The 21,845-nt window shown below is 53.0% G+C and overlaps 1 protein-coding gene across 2 annotated transcripts in view; it reads left to right on the top strand.

Annotated features, from left to right (window-relative positions):
* The first annotated feature begins 1,066 nt into the window (after positions 1 to 1,066).
* Positions 1,067 to 21,845, top strand: part of LOC142469136 (mucosa-associated lymphoid tissue lymphoma translocation protein 1-like) — a 91,962-nt gene continuing 71,183 nt past the window's right edge. For both annotated transcript variants that reach the window (XM_075576072.1, XM_075576071.1), the window contains exon 1: positions 1,067 to 1,213. The gene's annotated coding sequence lies outside the window, so the exon portion shown is untranslated. The remainder of the gene's footprint in view (positions 1,214 to 21,845) is intronic.

The raw sequence follows: 21,845 nt of genomic DNA on the forward strand, positions 1-21,845 counted from the left end.
CCCCCGCCTCCCTCCTCCTCCCCCCCCCCCCCCCCGCCTCCCTCTCTCCCCCCCCCCCCCTCTCCCCTCCCCCCCTCCTCCTCCCCCCCCCCCCCTCCTCCTCCCCCCCCCCCCCTCCTCCTCCCCCCCTCCTCCCCCCGCCTCCCTCTCCTCCTCCCCCCCCCCCCTCCCTCCTCCCCCCCCCCCCTCTCCCCCCCTCTCCTCCCCCCCCCCCCTCTCCTCCCCCCCCCCCCTCCCTCTCCTCCTCCCCCCCCCCTCCCTCTCCTCCTCCCCCCCCTCCCTCTCCTCTCCCCCCCCCCTCCTCTCCTCCTCCCCCCCCCCTCCCTCTCCTCTCCCCCCCCTCCCTCTCCTCCTCCCCCCCCCCTCCCTCTCCTTCCTCCCCCCCCCTCCTCCTCTCCCCCCCCCTCCTCTCTCCTCCCCCCCCCCCTCCCTCTCCTCCTCCCCCCCCCTCCCTCTCCTCCTCCCCCCCCCTCCTCTCCTCTCCCCCCCGCCTCCCTCTCCTCCTCCCCCCCCCCCGCCTCCCTCTCCTCCTCCCCCCCCGCCTCCCTCTCCTCCTCCCCCCCCGCCTCCCTCTCCTCCTCCCCCCCCCCCGCCCTCCCCTCCTCCTCCTCCCCCCCCCCCGCCTCCCTCTCCTCCTCCTCCCCCCCCCGCCTCCCTCTCCTCCTCCCCCCCCCGCCTCCCTCTCCTCCTCCCCCCCCCGCCTCCCTCTCCTCCCTCTCCTCCTCCCCCCCCCCGCTCCCTCTCCTCCCCCCCCCGCTCCCTCTCCTCCCTCTCTCCTCCCCCCCCCGCCTCCCTCTCCTCCTCCCCCCCCGCCTCCCTCTCCTCCTCCCCCCCCCCGCCTCCCTCTCCTCCTCCCCCCCCGCCTCCCTCTCCTCCTCCCCCCCCCCGCCTCCCTCTCCTCCTCCCCCCCCCCCGCCTCCCTCTCCTCCTCCCCCCCCCCGCCCTCCCCCTCCTCCCTTCCTCCCCCCCCCCCCCCGCCTCCTCTCCTCCTCCCCCCCCCCGCCTCCCTCTCCTCCTCCCCCCGCCTCCCTCTCCTGTGCTTTCACTTTCACTGCTGCCTCGCGCCTGGTGATTGGCTGGGACACGATACACTGTGTCAGGAGCAGAGAGATGAGGAAGTGTGAGCCATGCCCAGCGCCTGCTGTCTGATCGCAGCTCACAGGGAGGAGATCGCGGCGCCTGCTCCTCTCCGGTCCGCTCGCACCTGATACCTGTAAGTACATGAATCGCGTACTCTAATGCAAAGTAACGAAGCGAAACCTCCGGGGGCTGGGACCGGGGACAAAATGACTCTTTGTTATATCGATAAAACTCCGCTGACGTCTGTGGTTAAAAAGCAGTGACACTGACTCCAGGTCTGCGAGACACTGACTCCAGGTCTGCGAGACCCTGACTCCAGATCAGCGAGACACTGACTCCAGGTCTGCGAGTCCCTGACTCCAGGTCTGCGAGACCCCGACTCCAGATCAGCGAGACCCCGACTCCAGATCAGCGAGGACCCCGACTCCAGATCAGCGAGACCCCGACTCCAGATCAGCGAGACACTGACTCCAGGTCTGCGAGTCCCTGACTCCAGATCAGCGAGACCCTGACTCCAGGTCTGCGAGACCCTGACTCCAGGTCTGCGAGACCCTGACTCCAGATCTGCGAGACCCTGACTCCAGATCAGCGAGACCCTGACTCCAGGTCTGCGAGACCCTGACTCCAGGTCTGCGAGACCCTGACTCCAGGTCTACGAGACCCTGACTCCAGATCAGCGAGACCCTGACTCCAGGTCTGCGAGACCCTGACTCCAGGTCTACGAGACCCTGACTCCAGGTCTACGAGACCCTGACTCCAGATCAGCGAGACCCTGACTCCAGATCAGCGCTTCCCTGACTCCAGATCAGCGAGTCCCTGACTCCAGGTCTGCGAGACCCTGACTCCAGGTCTGCGAGACCCTGACTCCAGATCAGCGAGACCCTGACTCCAGGTCTGCGAGACCCTGACTCCAGATCAGCGAGACCCTGACTCCAGATCAGCGAGTCCCTGACTCCAGATCAGCGCTTCCCTGACTCCAGATCAGCGCGTCCCTGACTCCAGGTCTGCGAGACCCTGACTCCAGGTCTGCGAGACCCTGACTCCAGATCAGCGAGACCCTGACTCCAGGTCTGCGAGTCCCCTGACTCCAGGTCTGCGAGACCCTGACTCCAGGTCTGCGAGACCCTGACTCCAGATCAGCGAGTCCCTGACTCCAGATCAGCGAGTCCCTGACTCCAGATCAGCGAGTCCCTGACTCCAGATCTGCGAGTCCCTGACTCCAGATCTGCGAGACCCTGACTCCAGATCAGCGAGACCCTGACTCCAGATCAGCGAGACCCTGACTCCAGATCAGCGAGACCCTGACTCCAGGTCTGCGAGACCCTGACTCCAGGTCTGCGAGACCCTGACTCCAGGTCTGCGAGACCCTGACTCCAGGTCTGCGAGACCCTGACTCCAGATCTGCGAGACCCTGACTCCAGATCTGCGAGACCCTGACTCCAGATCTGCGAGACCCTGACTCCAGATCAGCGAGACCCTGACTCCAGATCAGCGAGACCCTGACTCCAGATCTGCGAGACCTGACTCCAGATCTGCGAGTCCCTGACTCCAGATCTGCGAGTCCCTGACTCCAGATCTGCGAGTCCCTGACTCCAGATCTGCGAGTCCCTGACTCCAGATCTGCGAGTCCCTGACTCCAGATCTGCGAGTCCCTGACTCCAGATCTGCGAGTCCCTGACTCCAGATCTGCGAGTCCCTGACTCCAGGTCTGCGAGTCCCTGACTCCAGGTCAGCGAGTCCCTGACTCCAGATCAGCGAGACCCTGACTCCAGGTCAGCGAGACCCTGACTCCAGATCAGCGAGACCCTGACTCCAGGTCTGCGAGACCCTGACTCCAGATCTGCGAGACCCTGACTCCAGATCTGCGAGTCCCTGACTTCAGATCTGCGAGTCCCTGACTTCAGATCTGCGAGTCCCTGACTTCAGATCTGCGAGTCCCTGACTCCAGATCAGCGAGTCCCTGACTCCAGATCAGCGAGTCCCTGACTCCAGGTCTGCGAGTCCCTGACTCCAGGTCTGCGAGTCCCTGACTCCAGATCTGCGAGACCCTGACTCCAGATCAGCGAGACCCTGACTCCAGATCAGCGAGACCCTGACTCCAGGTCTGCGAGACCCTGACTCCAGGTCTGCGAGACCCTGACTCCAGGTCTGCGAGACCCTGACTCCAGGTCTGCGAGACCCTGACTCCAGATCTGCGAGACCCTGACTCCAGATCTGCGAGACCCTGACTCCAGATCAGCGAGACCCTGACTCCAGATCAGCGAGACCCTGACTCCAGATCTGCGAGACCCTGACTCCAGATCTGCGAGTCCCTGACTCCAGATCTGCGAGTCCCTGACTCCAGATCTGCGAGTCCCTGACTCCAGATCTGCGAGTCCCTGACTCCAGATCTGCGAGTCCCTGACTCCAGATCTGCGAGTCCCTGACTCCAGATCTGCGAGTCCCTGACTCCAGATCTGCGAGTCCCTGACTCCAGGTCTGCGAGTCCCTGACTCCAGGTCTGCGAGACCCTGACTCCAGGTCTGCGAGACCCTGACTCCAGATCTGCGAGACCCTGACTCCAGATCTGCGAGACCCTGACTCCAGATCTGCGAGACCCTGACTCCAGATCAGCGAGACCCTGACTTCAGATCTGCGAGTCCCTGACTCCAGATCAGCGAGTCCCTGACTCCAGATCAGCGAGTCCCTGACTCCAGATCAGCGAGTCCCTGACTCCAGGTCTGCGAGTCCCTGACTCCAGGTCTGCGAGTCCCTGACTCCAGATCTGCGAGACCCTGACTCCAGATCAGCGAGACCCTGACTCCAGGTCTGCGAGACCCTGACTCCAGGTCTGCGAGACCCTGACTCCAGGTCTGCGAGACCCTGACTCCAGATCTGCGAGACCCTGACTCCAGATCTGCGAGACCCTTACTCCAGGTCTGCGAGACCCTGACTCCAGGTCTGCGAGACCCTGACTCCAGGTCTGCGAGACCCTGACTCCAGGTCTGCGAGACCCTGACTCCAGATCAGCGAGACCCTGACTCCAGATCAGCGAGACCCTGACTCCAGGTCTGCGAGACCCTGACTCCAGGTCTGCGAGACCCTGACTCCAGGTCTGCGAGACCCTGACTCCAGGTCTGCGAGACCCTGACTCCAGGTCTGCGAGACCCTGACTCCAGATCAGCGAGACCCTGACTCCAGATCTGCGAGACCCTGACTCCAGGTCAGCGAGACCCTGACTCCAGATCAGCGAGACCCTGACTCCAGGTCAGCGAGACCCTGACTCCAGATCAGCGAGACCCTGACTCCAGGTCTGCGAGACCCTGACTCCAGGTCTGCGAGACCCTGACTCCAGATCAGCGAGACCCTGACTCCAGATCAGCGAGACCCTGACTCCAGATCAGCGAGACCCTGACTCCAGATCAGCGAGACCCTGACTCCAGATCAGCGAGACCCTGACTCCAGATCAGTGATAGAAACATTTGGAAATGTAAAAAATGCAAAAGCAGCCTTGCTACAGTAGAGGATTAGCAATGTGTTACTGTTTCCCTGCTGAAGGGATAGAGACGGTTAGAAACGGTCACAGCTGCTGCTTGTCCTGTTTAACCACTAAAGCGCCAGCCTGACATGGCGGCCAAAATAACGTGGCATTGTAGTCGGCTTGGTTATTCATTTTCTTTCTCCCCTAAATTGCGGGCCCCCCTGGAGCTGCTCTGCGCGCCCCCTTTCCCCCCGCCTTTCGGCACTTGGGCACAAAATGACCACGGGTCAGAGGTCGTTCTGTCAGCAAACAGGAAGCTGCGTGTTTCGACGTCTGTATTTATAGGGGATCTTTGTGTCCACACCCCATATATTGGGGGAGTGGGGGACGGGGGTGTTGCAGCTTCAAAGTCTCATTTAACTTTTTTTTCTTAATTATTTTCTTCTGGTCCTGTGTAATTCGAGTGTCTTGTTCTTCCATTTTATCTCTTTGATGAAATTCGAGGCGATTTATTCGTTTCAAGCAAACGGCGAAAAGAAAATAATGTGGTTTGTAAAAACCGCCCAAGGCAATCGATTCGCTTTTAAAACACCTCTCCTTGGCTGGTTTTGTTTTGAAAATGGGCCAGTCGCCGACATTAACCCTTTAAACATATCGCTGACATCAGTTAACCCTTTCGCCAGAGGCCCGGTCAACAGCATTTGCAGGTCAAAAGGGGGGGCGGGGGGGGGGGGCGGCATTTAAAGGGTTACACTTTGGTCCTAGACGGGACTGGCTCCTAATGCCCTGTAATATCTCCTCCCCGTGTCGTGTAACGCTTCACAGTATCAGAGCCCCTGAATGTAACATGGCTGCCCGGAGACATCCCTGGCCTTGTCAGAGGGGCTCAAGACAAGACGGTTTCTCTGATGAGCCTATCTGACGTCTATGTGGGGGGGGGGGGACTGTTCTGCGCTGCTTGCTGGGACTGGAGAACGCGCCGATGTTGCCGTGTGCTCACTCTACTGCAGGCTTTTGGGCCTATTCAAATGAACAAGGTTAATCTGCTTTTAAAGGACCTGTTCAAAACAGTTTTAGGGAACTGCCCCTTCTCAGGAGGGAGGTTCCCCCCGCAAACTACTGTTTTAAGGATGGAAAACCCCTAATCCCCTTGTTTCCCTATCGGGATACGATATCAGGATTTCAGAGTAGGCCAAAGGCCTAAAGAAAAGCAGTGGTCTGATGAAAAAGCAAAGCTATAACCGCTTTTCTTTCAAAAGAAAGTGGAACGAGGATGTTAAAGAGTAGTGGTCCGATGGGGGTAGAAATAAGCGGAATATACTCCATATTAGAACTGTTTTCATTTGCTACTACCACCCAAACCCCCAAACCCATGCTGTGTTCAGCTACGGCACAATCTGATCAACCACGACCACCGCCAGGGCCTTCCACCACCACCCAAACCCCCAAACCCATGCTGTGTTCAGCTACGGCACAATCTGATCAACCACGACCACCGCCAGGGCCTGCCACCACCACCCAAACCCCCAAACCCATGCTGTGTTCAGCCACGGCGCAATCTGATCAACCACGACCACCGCCAGGGCCTGCCACCACCACCCAAACCCCCAAACCCATGCTGTGTTCAGCCATGGCGCAATCTGATCAACCACGACCACCGCCAGGGCCTTCCACACCATCCAAACCCCTAAACCCATGCTGTATGAAGCCACGCACAATCTGATCAACCACGACCACCGCCAGGGCCTGCCATCACCACCCAAACCCACAAACTCATGCTGTGTTCAGCCATGGCGCAATCTGATCAACCACGACCACCGCCAGGGCCTTCCACACCATCCAAACCCCTAAACCCATGCTGTATGAAGCCACGCGCAATCTGATCAAGCCACGACCACCGCCAGGGCCTTCCACCACCACCCAAACCCCTAAACCCATGCTGTGTTCAGCCACGGCACAATCTGATCAACCACGACCACCGCCAGGGCCTTCCATACCACCCAAACAATAGAAGAAAAAAATGTGTGATGCTCTCAAGACAATTGTGTAGTTTGAAAAAAATATGTAATGAATTGGAAGACAACCTGTTGATATGTATATGTCCTATTGGATCAGGTAATCAGCTATCCCACAAGGCAATGAGGTAAGGATAGTTACCAGTTGATGATCCCTGGATATTGATTGAGGCAAAGCTGGAACGGACTCACTTGGGAAAGCAGATTCCACGATGAAAAGAAAGTCCTTGTAGATATCCAGCACCTCCAGGTTGAATGTGCCTCCGTTGTAGAAATCTTCACAGACAGGGAGAGGGAAAAGAACGGAGCACTATCTCCAATGCTGTAAAAAACAGCCAATAAACCACAGGGTATGCGTTCCCAAAATAAAGCTATTTAATGGCTCAAAAATCAGTTACAAAGCACACCAACGCGTTTCAGACCTTGGTGGTCCTTTATCAAGGTGAATCATATTCACCTTGATAAAGGACCACCAAGGTCTGAAACGCGTTGGTGTGCTTTGTAACTGATTTTTGAGCCATTAAATAGCTTTATTTTGGGAACGCATACCCTGTGGTTTATTGGCTGTTTTTTACAGCATTGGAGATAGTGCTCCGTTCTTTTCCCTCTCCCTGTCCATACCACCCAAACCCATGCTGTATGAAGCCACGCGCAATCTGAACAACCACGACCACTGCCAGGGCCTTCCACCACCACCCAAACCCCTAAACCCATGCTGTGTTCAGCCACGGCGCAATCTGATCAACCACGACCACCGCCAGGGCCTTCCATACCACCCAAACAATAGAAGAAAAAAATGTGTGATGCTCTCAAGACAATTGTGTAGTTTGAAAAAAATATGTAATGAATTGGAAGACAACCTGTTGATATGTATATGTCCTATTGGATCAGGTAATCAGCTATCCCACAAGGCAATGAGGTAAGGATAGTTACCAGTTGATGATCCCTGGATATTGATTGAGGCAAAGCTGGAACGGACTCACTTGGGAAAGCAGATTCCACGATGAAAAGAAAGTCCTTGTAGATATCCAGCACCTCCAGGTTGAATGTGCCTCCGTTGTAGAAATCTTCACAGACAGGGAGAGGGAAAAGAACGGAGCACTATCTCCAATGCTGTAAAAAACAGCCAATAAACCACAGGGTATGCGTTCCCAAAATAAAGCTATTTAATGGCTCAAAAATCAGTTACAAAGCACACCAACGCGTTTCAGACCTTGGTGGTCCTTTATCAAGGTGAATCATATTCATGCATCAGCGACGTGCTACCCTCACCTGATCCTCTTATAAACCCCCTAACTCCCACCCCCCTCCCCTCACTTGCCTTTCCTAATGCACTAATCCACCATTAACCCTTTCCCCTTAAAGGGACCTCGCCCTGCAGTCATCTCATCCCCCCCAGATATACTGGGGGGGTCGCTGCGGCCGTCACTTTCACATTCCGTAACGGTGGTGGAGAAGGAGTTGAAGGGCCGAGCGCTTTGTGGCTGCAGGAAACGTGCGGTTTGTTGCCGGGAAGAGATACCGCCCTGAAGGGTTTTTGAAATATATGCAATATTTATGAAACGTTTGAATCGGACCCTTCCCCTCCTCCGCAGCGTTTAATCTCTGTCTGTCCGCACGTAACCCCCAGCCCCCGGCCTGTCCCTTTAATAACAGGGCACAGTGTTCTTATTTTATTTAAACATCTCCCCATAATAACCCAGCAAATATCCCCATTATAACCCCACAGATATCCCCATTATAACCCCACAGATATCCCCATAATAACCCCACAGATATCCCCATTATAACCCCACAGATATCCCCATTATAACCCCACAGATGTCCCCATAATAACCCAGCAAATATCCCCATTATAACCCCACGGATATCCCCATAATAACCCCACAGATGTCCCCATTATAACCCCACAGATGTCCCCATAATAACCCCACAGATGTCCCCATAATAACCCCACAGATGTCCCCATAATAACCCCACAGATGTCCCCATAATAACCCCACAGATATCCCCATAATAACCCCACAGATGTCCCCATAATAACCCCACAGATGTCCCCATAATAACCCCACAGATGTCCCCATAATAACCCCACAGATGTCCCCATAATAACCCCACAGATGTCCCCATAATAACCCCACAGATGTCCCCATAATAACCCCACAGATGTCCCCATAATAACCCCACAGATGTCCCCATAATAACCCCACAGATGTCCCCATAATAACCCCACAGATGTCCCCATAATAACCCCACAGATGTCCCCATAATAACCCCACAGATGTCCCCATAATAACCCCACAGATGTCCCCATAATAACCCCACAGATGTCCCCATAATAACCCCACAGATGTCCCCATAATAACCCCACAGATGTCCCCATTATAACCCCACAGATGTCCCCATAATAACCCCACAGATCTCTCCATAATAATCCCACAGATATTCTCATAATAACCCCACAGGTCTCTCCATTATAACTTTACATATATCCCCATGGATAGGAGCAGTTCGGGGAGGAGTTACAGGGAGCAGTTATAGGATCCGTTTGGGGAGCAGTTATATGGAGCGGTTATTAGAACAGTTAGGGGAGGAGTTATAGGAGCAGTTAGGGGAGGGGTTATAGGAGCAGTTAGGGGAGGAGATATAGGAGCAGTTCGGGGAGGAGTTATAGAGAGCGGTATAGGAGCAGTTATGGGAGTAGTTATAGGGAGCGGTTATATGAGCAGTTAGGGGAGGGGTTATAGGGAGCGGTTATAGGAGCAGTTAGGGGAGAGGAGATAAAGGTAGCGGTTATAGGAGCAGTTAGGGGAGGAGTTATAGGAGCAGTTAGGGGAGGAGTTATAGGGAGCGGTTATAGGAGCAGTTAGGGGAGGGCTTATATGGAGCGGTTATAGGAGCAGTTAGGGATTGGGTTATAGGGAGCGGTTATAGTAGCAGTTAGGGGAGGAGATATAGGAGCAGTTAGGGGAGGAGTTATAGGCACAGTTAGGGGAGGAGTTATAGGGAGCGGTTATAGGAGCAGTTAGGGGAGTAGATATAGGAGCAGTTAGGGGAGGAGATATAGGTAGCGGTTAGGGGAGGAGTTATAGGGAGCGGTTATAGGAGCAGTTAGGGGAGGGGTTATAAGAGCAGTTAGGGGAGGAGTTATAGGGAGCGGTTATAGGAGCAGTTAGGGGAGGGATTATAGGGAGCGGTTATAGGAGCAGTTAGGGGAGGAGTTATAGAGAGCGGTTATAGGAGCAGTTAGGGGAGAAGTTATAGGGAGCGGCTATAGGAGCAGTTAGGGGAGGGGTTATAGGAACAGTTAGGGGAGGGGTTATAGGGAGCAGGTATAGGAGCAGTTAGGGGAGGGGTTATAGGAGCAGTTAGGGGAGGAGTTATAGGGAGCGGGTATAGGAGCAGTTAGGGGAGGAGATATAGGGAGCGGGTATAGGAGCAGTTAGGGGAGGAGTTATAGGGAGCGGGTATAGGAGCAGTTAGGGGAGGAGTTATAGGGAGCGGGTATAGGAGCAGTTAGGGGAGGAGTTATAGGGAGTTTTACATTTTGATAGACCTCCCATCAAAAATAAACACAACAGGAAAAAAGCGCCTATCGAAAATGGTAATATCTGTGTTAAAGCAGCAATTCTACATTTCCCCTTTTCTTTCTTCTTCTTTGTGTATGTAAAGCGCATGACAATGTATAATCCTACATTCTTACCTAGCTGGCAATCGTGTGCTGCTCCTGTTATACATCTGTACAAATCCTGATTGTGTGCCTAACGAAATGGCCGCCTTCCGATTCTGTGCTGCAGTCCGTGAAATGCTGCAGCTGATATGTAACATTATATTACTAAGCGTCGCACATTACTGTTACAGCTTGCAGAGTAATACACAGTCTGCTGTTTGCAACACAGCAACAGCTCTGTTTGTGATACTTTGTTGCCAAAGGGCAGATCTCAAAAAGGGGGTGTCAGAGAATGTTTCAAAAGAGGAAGTGGATAAGACTTTCTAAATAATTGCTGTAGCTACCAAAGGATGTACATTAAAAAAATCATTCAAAATTAGGAGTTAAAAAAAAAATGCAGACAGTATTATCTAGTACTGCAGGACTGATTTATGTAATATTATTATTATTTTTTAAAAACAAGATTTTTCCCATTTTGCTGCGCTAATAGGGAAGTCATAATATTCGCAATAGGTTAAGTCACGTGACACATAAAACATGTCTCGGACAGTACTCCTAGCCAATAATGAGTTTTTTTTTTCTCAATATAGTGAAGTTGAAAAGTACATACTCGCCTTATAATAGAGAGAGAGAGAGACTATACTATGCTTCTAAGTTTGTTATTCCGTTTGTTTGTCCGAAGCATCGAAATCTCTCAAACGGCACGACGTACCATTGTGCTGCGGATTTGTAGGTCAACGCAACTATTTTGAGCTTCCAATGTGACTCACCTCCCAAATTATGGACATTCTAAGTTTCCCTCGGTGTCCTGCAAAAATGTTAGAGCAGGAGGGGGGCGTGGCTACCAAGGGAGGGGGCGTGGCTACCAAGGGAGGGGGCGTGTCCTTTGCTGGATCGGGGCTGTGTGTGTCTCTGTGTGTGTGATGTGAGATGTGCGGGGGAGATGCCAGCGGGAAGGGGGGGGAGGGTATGGGAGAGAGATGTGCCGGCAGCGGGGGGAGATGTACCAGTGGGGGGGAGGGGGGGCGGGGAGATGTGCCGGCAGCGAAGGGTGATGCGGCAGCAGCGTGGGGAGATGTGCCGGCAGCGGGGGGAAAATGTACCAGTGGGGGGGAGGGGGGGCGGGGAGATGTGCCGGCAGCGGGGGAGGGGGGGATGCGGGGAGATGTGCCGGCAGCGGGGGAGGGGGGGATGCGGGGAGATGTGCCGACAGCGGGGGATGGGGGGAGATGTGCCGGCAGCTCCCCGGGCGAAGCCGGGTACAAAAGCTAGTATACATATATAGTATACATATGCAGTGTTCGACAAACCTATACATTTGCTCGCCCCGGGCGAGTGGATTTAACCCCCGGGCGAGTTAATATTGGCCCAAGCAGCACACGTTTGGTACTAGGTGGCGAGTAGATTTTTTTGTGTGGCGAGTAGATTTTTTGGTGATTTGTCAACCACTGTATATGTGTATATGTGTGTAAACTTTATTTCCAGCTACTACTGAAATTAGGGGATCGCCTTATACTCAGGGTCGCCTTATAATCGGTTAAATACGGTCATTCCCACAAAAATTAGATCGGGGGCCATCGTAATCTGCAGCCCCCTCCAAAGTGCTGGCTACAAGTTTCAAACCTGAGTGAGGAATAACAGTGTATAGACTATGTGCAGTACGTCCATGGTAACAACAAGGTGTCGTATTGTTCAAATAACTAGACAGTTGTGTTACTAGAAGTCTAAATACTGAGACAAGGTTTGGCACCTGGAACCACATACCCATACTGTATATAACAATTTGTCACAAGACAGCCGGTTCCATGTGCTACAAAGAGGAAGTTCCCATACATAACACTTCCTTCCTCGCACCTCACACCCGAGCCACACGAACATCTCCTTCTCCTCACACCTTCTTCCCCTCACACCTCCTTCCTCACACCTCATACCCGAGCCACAGGAACACCTCCTTCTCCTCACACCTCCTTCCCCTCACACCTCCTTCCCCTCACTCCTCCTTCCCCTCACTCCTCCTTCCCCTCACACCTCCTTCCCCTCACACCTCCTTCCCCTCACACCTCCTTCCCCTCACACCTCCTTCCCCTCACACCTCCTTCCCCACACACCTCCTTCCCCTCACACCTCCTTCCCCTCACACCTCCTTCCCTTCACACCTCCTTCCCTTCACACCTCCTTCCCCTCACACCTCCTTCCCCTCACACCTCCTTCCCCTCACACCTCCTTCCCCTCACACCTCCTTCCCCTCACACCTCCTTCCCCTCACACCTCCTTCCCCTCACACCTCCTTCCCCTCACACATCCTTCCCCTCACACCTCCTTCCCCTCACACCTCCTTCCCCTCACACCTCCTTCCCCTCACACCTCCTTCCCCTCACACCTCCTTCCCCTCACACCTCCTTCCCCTCACACCTCCTTCCCCTCACACCTCCTTCCCCTCACACCTCCTTCCCCTCACACCTCCTTCCTCTCACACCTCATACCCGAGCCACACGAACACCTCCTTCCCCTCACACCTCACACCCTCACACCTCCTTCCCCTCACACCTCATACCTGATCTACCCGAACACTTCCTTCCCCTCACACCTCCTTCCCTTCACACCTCCTTCCCTTCACACCTCCTTCCCTTCACACCTCATACCCGAGCCACACGAACACCTCCTTCCCCTCACACCTCCTTCCCCTCACACCTCCTTCCCCTCACACCTCCTTCCCCTCACACCTCCTTCCCCTCACACCTCCTTCCCCTCACACCTCCTTCCCCTCACACCTCCTTCCCCTCACACCTCCTTCCCCTCACACCTCCTTCCCCTCACACCCCCTTCCCCTCACACCCCCTTCCCCTCACACCTCCTTCCCCTCACACCTCCTTCCCCTCACACCTCCTTCCCCTCACACCTCCTTCCCCTCACACCTCCTTCCCCTCACACCTCCTTCCCCTCACACCTCCTTCCCCTCACACCTCCTTCCCCTCACACCTCCTTCCCCTCACACCTCCTTCCCCTCACACCTCCTTCCCCTCACACCTCCTTCCCCTCACACCTCCTTCCCCTCACACCTCCTTCCCCTCACACCTCCTTCCCCTCACACCTCCTTCCCCTCACACCTCCTTCCCCTCACACCTCCTTCCCCTCACACCTCCTTCCCCTCACACCTCCTTCCCCTCACACCTCCTTCCCCTCACACCTCCTTCCCCTCACACCTCCTTCCCCTCACACCTCATACCCGAGCCACACGAACACCTCCTTCCCCTCACACCTCACACCTCCTTCCACTCACACGAACACCTCCTTCCCCTCACACCTCACACCTCCTTCCACTCACACCTCATACCGGAACCACATGAACACCTTCTTCCCCTCACACCTCATACCTGATCTACTCGAACACTTCCTTCCCCTCAACCTCACAGTCGAGCCACACGAACACCTCCATCTCCTCACACCTCACCCAAATCGCACAAACACCACATTCCCTTCACACCTCATACCCGAGCCACACGAACACATCCTTCCCCTCATACCACATACACAAGTCACACGAACACCTCCTTCCCCTCACACCTCCTTCCCCTCACACCTCCTTCCCCTCACACCTCCTTCCCCTCACACCTCCTTCCCCTCACACCTCCTTCCCCTCACACCTCCTTCCCCTCACACCTTATACCCGAGCCACACGAACACCTCTAAATTTGGTATTGCAGCTCCTTAAGTACAAGACATGTAGGTACCAGGCTGAGTCCCTGATTGGACACAAACACATGCCTAGTCTCACCGCCTCCCCTGTGACTCACTGACGCTTCTGTGGATGGGGAAACCCCACGATAACTCCTGGCAGCCTGTTTTTACCAGTTCTTACAGCCAGGAGGGGGCAGACTGGTAGCCAAGGAAACCAGTCCTGACTACACTCTCCCTCTGGTGGAATTCAGTGGTCCCCACTTGGAGCCAGATTTACGGGTCCATCTTGTAGGTGAGCAACCTGGAACAACAGTACAACATAACATTAACAACCAGTAACAGTGGTATACAGTTAATAATACCGTCATATGCACACGCAGGTTTTTACCCACCAACCTTTGAATGGTGATAGAATAATAAGGATTACCCCCAACATGGAGAATCTACTTTAATTGTAATGCCTGGGATCAGGTTTCTTTACAATTCTACACTCATGGTCTGCTACTTAACAAGGTAGGCTTTTACAGGACCATTCTCAGGCCTCTCCTCAGTGTGAAAAATATTGTATAGAGGCGGTCTCTGCTGCCGCAAGGGAATAGAAGCCACACATATAAAAATAAAATATATCGGTTTAATAGTGCATATATACACACACAAAAAAGCCTGCTACAGAGCGAACTCTGACGCGTTTCGTCACAGCAGTCTTTGATAAAGTCACTGCTGTGACGAAACGCGTCAGAGTTCGCTCTGTAGCATGCTTTTTTGTGTGTGTATATATGCACTATTAAACCGATATATTTTATTTTTATATGTGTGGCTTCTATTCCCTTGCGGCAGCAGTGACCGCCTCTATACAATATTTTTTGCCTTGAATTACATTGGCTGGAGCACGCTGATTTCCTCTTCCGGTTCAGAGGTCCCTGACGTCATCGTTGATCGGAGACCCGGCGCGTCAAGATCGTGAGTGAATGCCTCTCATATTCTCCCTTCCCCTACCTCCGCAGTGAGGTTTGCTCTATCGTGGGTGACACCGGGTTAGGAGGCTTGTGGCGGAGGGAAGCGGCTGCTTAGCGGGTGGTCCCGAACAGGGAACACCGCGGTATCGCTGCTTTCATTCCTCCTTACCACCTTATACCCCTCCCGTTGTTTGTCACGTGGCACGATTGAAGTGGGGAGTTATAAGAACACTTATACTTATATTGGGACACTGGACCTCAGGAGTGTTTTATTACTCATGCCCATTGTTGCTATTATGGCCCTGGATTAAGTATGGTATCTGTTTGTGGACAATTCGTAGCACCAGTTTTCCTGTGAGGAATCCCAGGTTATTTGCCCTCTCCTCAGTGTGGTAGGCAGAATAACTGGTCTTGGACCGCATATAGACTAGAATAGCCTCCCTAAGCCAGGACTCGCTATTAGCCTCAATCTCCCCCATGATGGGTTCGGGAACATAGTGGTACTCATACACATGAGATTGTCTATAGCTACAATGGCCCTGTCTGCCCTGCTTAGCTTGGTCATCTTTTTACCATGGGCTTGTCCTGGCAAGACCGAGTATTTTGGTTCTTCTTTGTGCACCTCTTGGTATAGTATGGAGGGTCCAGCAGGCTTTACAATGCCCAGCTGTATCTCACTACTTCTATTCCTTAGCGCCTCAGCTGTCTCCTCAGGAGTAAAGGGTCCCTCCTCCCACCAGTGATCAATTACCTCCACATCTATTAACACAAATCTGGTGTGGTTCATAGCTAAGGAGTAACCCTTAAAGAGAGGATCCCACCACTTGCGTGTAGTACCCGGGTACACAATAGAGGAAGCTGACTCATCCTCAGTATCCACCCTGGAGGATACACCTGAAGTCTCAAACCTACAGGATGAAGAGTGACTGGGCTTATTCTTAAACATTTCTAAATAAGACATTGGGTTCTTAACCAGGATCCTACTGGACACCAGAATCTCCCCCTCTGACCCCTCATCTGATTCCACCCAGTCCCGGTAGTCAGTAGATGGTTTGGGAATCTTTTTACCCAATGACCCATGATGACTATGTTGGGAACCCTAACTAGATGGGGCCTGGACATGGGCAATAGGGACAGGAGCCTTGAAATCAACAATGTCCGGGGCAGAGTCCTTGAGCCTTGCTAGGCTACGACCTGTCGGAGGTGGTAACCTCTTAATGGTTGTGTCCGCAAGCTGCCGCTTTCCTCGGCCCCCAACTTTATAAATGTAGCTCTCCATTTCTTGCCTGGATAGGGCAGTACTCACCGGAGCGGTCACAGCATAGTCCCAGTCCGCTCCGGCAGTCGCCTCGGAAGTGACGTCATCTGAAGACCTCACGGGATCTCGGTACAGGTCCAAGTCCCGCACCGGAAGTACATCATCCGCGGGGTGTTGTTCCGGAAGGTCAGTGCGGTCCTCCGCTCAGAAGTAAGCGCTGGGCAGGGCCTCTTCTCTGGATTCCTTCATCGCAGCCTGCAGGAAGTAAGAGGGTGTTCCTCACCGCTCCGTTGGCTCACGATGGTCATCGGGTCGTCCTGAACGCTGTCAGGTACCGCCTCCGCTGCACTGGACACCGCCATGGCCGTTGGACTTCTCCGCAGTTCTGGGCGCACCAGCGCTTGTCACCTCATGGTCCCTGGACTTTGCCGCTCTACTCCGCAGGTATGTGACTCACTTTTCATAGGATCGATGGAGTGGTCCGCTGGATGGCGCATCACCACAGATTGAAGGCTGTCTTTATCATCCGATGATGGGGATAGGGATGGCTCCTTCGGGGAGAGGTTCCGCAGCGCTTCACCCACACTAATGGCAATTGGTCTGAAGCCATCCAGCTCCGATGCGGCATGGGGACATGCTCTGGTCTCTCCTACACCTGTCACCGCACCTTGAGGTCTTTGGGTTCCAGCCTCAGGAACCGGGGTGCACAGACCCCCTGGACCGTCAGTTATGGCGCACAGGCCCTTGGTGGTTGTAGCGTCGAGGCCTTCCACCTCGATCAGCGTAGCCGTAGGACCTTCAGTCTGGGCTCCGAGGGCTAACAATGGCACTACTAGCCATAGATAATAAATCCCGCACTGCTGGCAGCGAGGCGTAGTACTCGGCTCACCTCCGGGTGCTCTGCACTGGAGCACAGGCACTTCAGGAACACTTGGCCTGCCATCTCCACCACCAGGAAGTCTCCTAGGAGTTGATATGTGGTTAGGCGACACTCAGCCATTCTATATTTGGTTAAGGTAAATTTGAGCAGCAGCACTGTTAGAAGGGCTCTGTCTTGTTCACCAGCTCCGAGGAACTGAGGGTGCGGCAGCTCACATCTGTCTCCTCCCTCAGTATAGATAGAGCTCTCTGGTGCTCACTGTGCCCCCTCCCTCTGGTGGAGTTTAGAGTAGGGGTACACAGCAGCAAGGCGTGACTTCGGCTTCACTCTGAGCCAGTCATAGAGTAGATGGGCGCGGCTCCTGCTTTCGCGCCGAGCCCCGCACAGGCTTTGCAGAGGAAAGCTTGCAACTTTCTGCAAACTATCCACGCGGTCTCCCAGTTCAGCAGGAACCCCCATTTTAGATCACACGGTGCACTCCCTTGCAGGGAAGCCGCCGTTTTGAGTGAAATAAAGTGATTCAGCACAGGGCGACCCTCACGATTTTGCAGGGGTCCCGCTCTCCTGGTACATCTGCAGCACATGGTATCTGACCAGTGGGACATCAATATACCCCAAGCTAGTCAAAACTCTTTCTGCGGTACACTGCACATGATTACAGTCCAGTTTTAGTACCCTGTGACTCCCTGTGCATCAAAGGCTAGTAGCACTGTAGTGGCTCTTTCAATCACAGGTTTAGGCACCCGAGTACGTTCAGGTACCCCTCCTAAGACCCCACCTAGCAGTACCTTACGCCGCCCAGCTCGGCTGCTGGCATCGCAGACCCTCTCCAGAGGTCCCTGGGACTCGTTAACCAGAGCACCCCCTTTAGGCATCATGCAACTACCCGCCTTGGCGACTTCGAACAGCAATAGCCCTCTTCTTCAGCACAGTTTGCCCGTTAGGTCAGCACAGGCTCTAGCTCCCTGACGGGGAAGTTGAGCCCCGGTTATGGTATGCCGGAGTCCCCTGGACACTACACCAAGGCTTCCTCCTTCTCTGGCATTCTCTCTGGAAGCATACCTCATATCTTCCAGTTCTGCTTCGCTGAAAGCCTGTCCTGATGATCTCAGCAGCGCCTCCAAATGTAACGGTGTTTCCCCCCTATCTCTGGGAGATTCTGCCATTACACAGTGTGCTGTGGTGCATACCTGCAGGCTCACAGTAGATCTGAGTCTCCCGCGTTGTTGTAGGGGAGAGCAGGACAGGCTTCTGGGGTAGTAACTGATTCTTTCTCACGGTGACAGCGCCTCCATCTCTTGCAGGCTCCAGGGATGTGGAGACAATCCCTGCAGGAAAACTTACTTCCCCTCCCCCTGATAGATTGTAATCTCAGGCAGGAAGATATATTTGAACAGGATCACTTTATTCTAACAGCACACGCACTCAGTTCTTACAGCATACACATCAGAGATCACTTCTTGGGGCTTCCCCCTCAGGATGTACCCTGGACCTCCACTCCAGGCCAAGGGGCCCTGAAGCAGTCCATGCTCTTCCCTTACTCCCTGGTGGAGTAAAGGGTATAGTCTCCCCCTCCACTCCCCTAGGGGAGGAAGTACAAACTTGGCAGAGCCCTGCACAATTGTTAGGGTAGACAAGCCTCTTTCAAGGAGGTAGAGGCACTGACTACATTTGGTATTGCAGCTCCTTTAGTACAAGGCAAGTAGGTACCAGGTCTGAGTCCCTGATTGGACACACACAGGCCTAGTCCCACCGCCTCCCCTGTGACACACTGAAGCTGCTGTGGGTGGGGAAAACCCATGATAACCCCTGGCAGGCCTGCTCTTACCAGGGCTTACTGCCAGGAGGGGGCAGACTTGTAGCCAAGGAAACCAGTCCTGGCTACACATACAAGACATTGCATGCACATTTAGAGATAATATATATTATAGGCGTATGTAACCGTTACAGACCAGATAAAAATGTGAGACAGCCTTAGTTTTGAAAGAACGTAGCCTGGTGGCGGATGTGAGAGTCTCCAGTAGATTGTTCCGGGTGTGAGGTGCACAGTAAGAAGAGGAGGAGTGGCCGGATACTTTGTTGAAACTTGGGACCATGACCAATTTTTTGGGGCCTATTCTATAAGACTTCATAAAAAAAATCGCCGGGCCGTTTACGGTGCCTGTTTTTGGAGCGTTGCTATCACGGTATCAGAAAGCCTCGATTACCTCTGATAGCAAAATTCCCAAAACGGGCGCGTAGCCGGCGGCGCGATGATCGCCTCTCTCATAAGGGCCTAACCAGGCGATTTGTTTCAGCTGCAGAGAGAGCCGCCTCTCCCTGCGCATATCTCGCCAGCGATCAAAAGTTTTTAATATACATTTTAATACTAGTGTAGATGAGCAGGGGGTCTGCGGAGCAGAACCGTGTTGTTTTCAGGTCCGGGGACCCCCTGCTTCCCGAGATAAAGGCCCCGTTATGTTATCCATTTAAATGTCCCGCGTCACGTGACCGTGGGAATAAAAGGCATAGGAGATACCGGCACCCCATAACGGGGCCTGTATCTCGGGAAGCAGGAGGTCCCCGACCTGAAATCAATGCGGTTCTGCTCCGTAGAGCCCTTGCTTATCTACACTAGTATTAAAATTTATATTTAAAGAGCTTAATTACCTTAGCGGCCAGCCGCTAAGGCAATGAAGGGGTTATACCTCAATAGCCTGTTCCTTGGGGCAGAGGAGGTGGTAGAAGGGGGTAGTAGTCCCAGTGTGGGTGCTGAGGCCTGCCTGGAAGGTTGCAGGAGGAGTTAACCCCTTCACTAACGCTATGGTAATGAAGGGGTTAACCAGTCCCATTACCCCCGAAAGGCCTAAACATCCATCTTTGGGACTGCTATCCCCTTCACCCAATCCCTCTACCCCCAAGAAACCAAAATAAACACTACAACCCTCCTACCCACCTCCTCTACCCCTAACAACCCCCCCCCCCCAAACACATACAGTACAGTAATGGTCAACATTTCTATTATCCAGATATGGATAATAGTGCATTTGCCCATTATAGAATCAAACATTAGCTAGCCAGCATTAATAAAGTAAATAAAACGTTCAACGTACCTCTAACATCATGAAGGATATCCTCGTCAGCATACTGCAGGTCCATGTCCTCCGATGCCAGCAAGAATACAAGAAAAAATACAATCTAATGGCCCCTAACCCCTTAATTACCTTAGCAGTTAATAACCGCTAAAGTAATTAAGGGGTTAACCCCCGCTACTCACCAGGGAGGCCTAACCACCCAACTCGGCCCCACTATACCCGCCCTGTACCCATTGATTGGCACAGTGGTATATCATACCCATATAATATGGGCATGATAAGCCACTATATCACTGAATGATCAACCTTCTAAAAACAATTAAGGCCAAAAATACACAATATGTACTCAAAGAAATACACAAGTACCTAAAAATCCCAACAATAAAAGAACTAAAAAGCCTCAACTACACATCAATTACATTAATCTATCAGTAAATCACTTGAAGAGATGATGTCACATCCTTTTGAACTAATGTGACCTATCACATGGTACAGCAACCAATGGATTTGTCTTAAATCCCATTGGCTACAATACCATGTGATATCAGCCATGTGGTTTGCAGGATGGGACGTACCTCCCTTGGAGATGACATCACATCCTTAAAATTAAAAAAAGAGAGGCGGGCACATGATACATATTACATGGGTTTGATATACCACTCTGCCAATGAATGGGTACAGGGTGGGTATAGTGAGGCCGGGGTGGGTGGTTAGGCCTCCCGGGTGGTTGGCGGGGGATGGGGGTTAACCCCTTAATGACTATAGCGGTTATTAACCGCTAAGGTGATTAAGGGGTTAGGGGCCATTAGATTGTATTTTTTCTTGTATTCTTGCTGGCATCGGAGGACATGGACCTGCAGTATGCTGACGAGGATATCCTTCATGATGTTAGAGGTACATTGAACGTTTTATTTACTTTATTAATGCTGGCTGGCTAATGTTTGATTCTATAATGGGCAAATGCACTATTATCCATATCTGGATAATAGTAATTTTGCCCATTACTGTACTGTATGTGTTTGGGGGGGGGAGTTGTTAGGGGTAGAGGAGGTGGGTAGGAGGGTTGTAGTGTTTATTTTGGTTTCTTGGGGGTAGAGGGATTGGGTGAAGGGGATAGCAGTCCCAAAGATGGATGTTTAGGCCTTTCGGGGGTAACGGGACTGGTTAACCACTTCATTACCATAGCGGTTCCCACCACTATGGTAGTGAAGGGGTTAACTCAGTATACTGACGAGGACACCCTTCATGATGTTAAGGGTAAGTTGAACGTTTTATTTACTTTATTAATGCTGACTGGCTAATGTTTGATTTTATAATGGGCAAATGCACTATTATCCATATCTGGATAATAGTAATTTTGCCCATTACTGTACTGCATGTGTTTGTGAGGGTTGTTGGCGGAAGAGGAGGTGGGTAGTAGGTTTGTTGTGTTTTAAAATATTTCTTGTGGGTAGCGAGGATGGGTGAAGTTGGTATTTGGCCCTTGGTGGGTGTTTATACCTACCGGGTGGGTAGCGGGACTGGTTAACCCTTTCATTACCTTAGCTCTATTTACCGCTACAGTAATTAAAGGGTTAACTCCTCGCGCAAGGCCTAAACACCCACCAAGGACCAAATACCACCTTAACCCACCCCCGCTACCCACAATAAACATGGGAGTGGTAGTTAACCCCTTCGTTGCCTTAGCTGCTAAGGTAATGAAGTTTCCTATAAATGCATTTTTATTGCATGGGATTCATGCCAGGGGTCTCCGGTGCTGATATTAATGGGTGTC

This window comes from Ascaphus truei, chromosome 18 (assembly GCF_040206685.1).
Source record: "Ascaphus truei isolate aAscTru1 chromosome 18, aAscTru1.hap1, whole genome shotgun sequence".
In the NCBI taxonomy this organism is placed as follows: domain Eukaryota; kingdom Metazoa; phylum Chordata; class Amphibia; order Anura; family Ascaphidae; genus Ascaphus; species Ascaphus truei.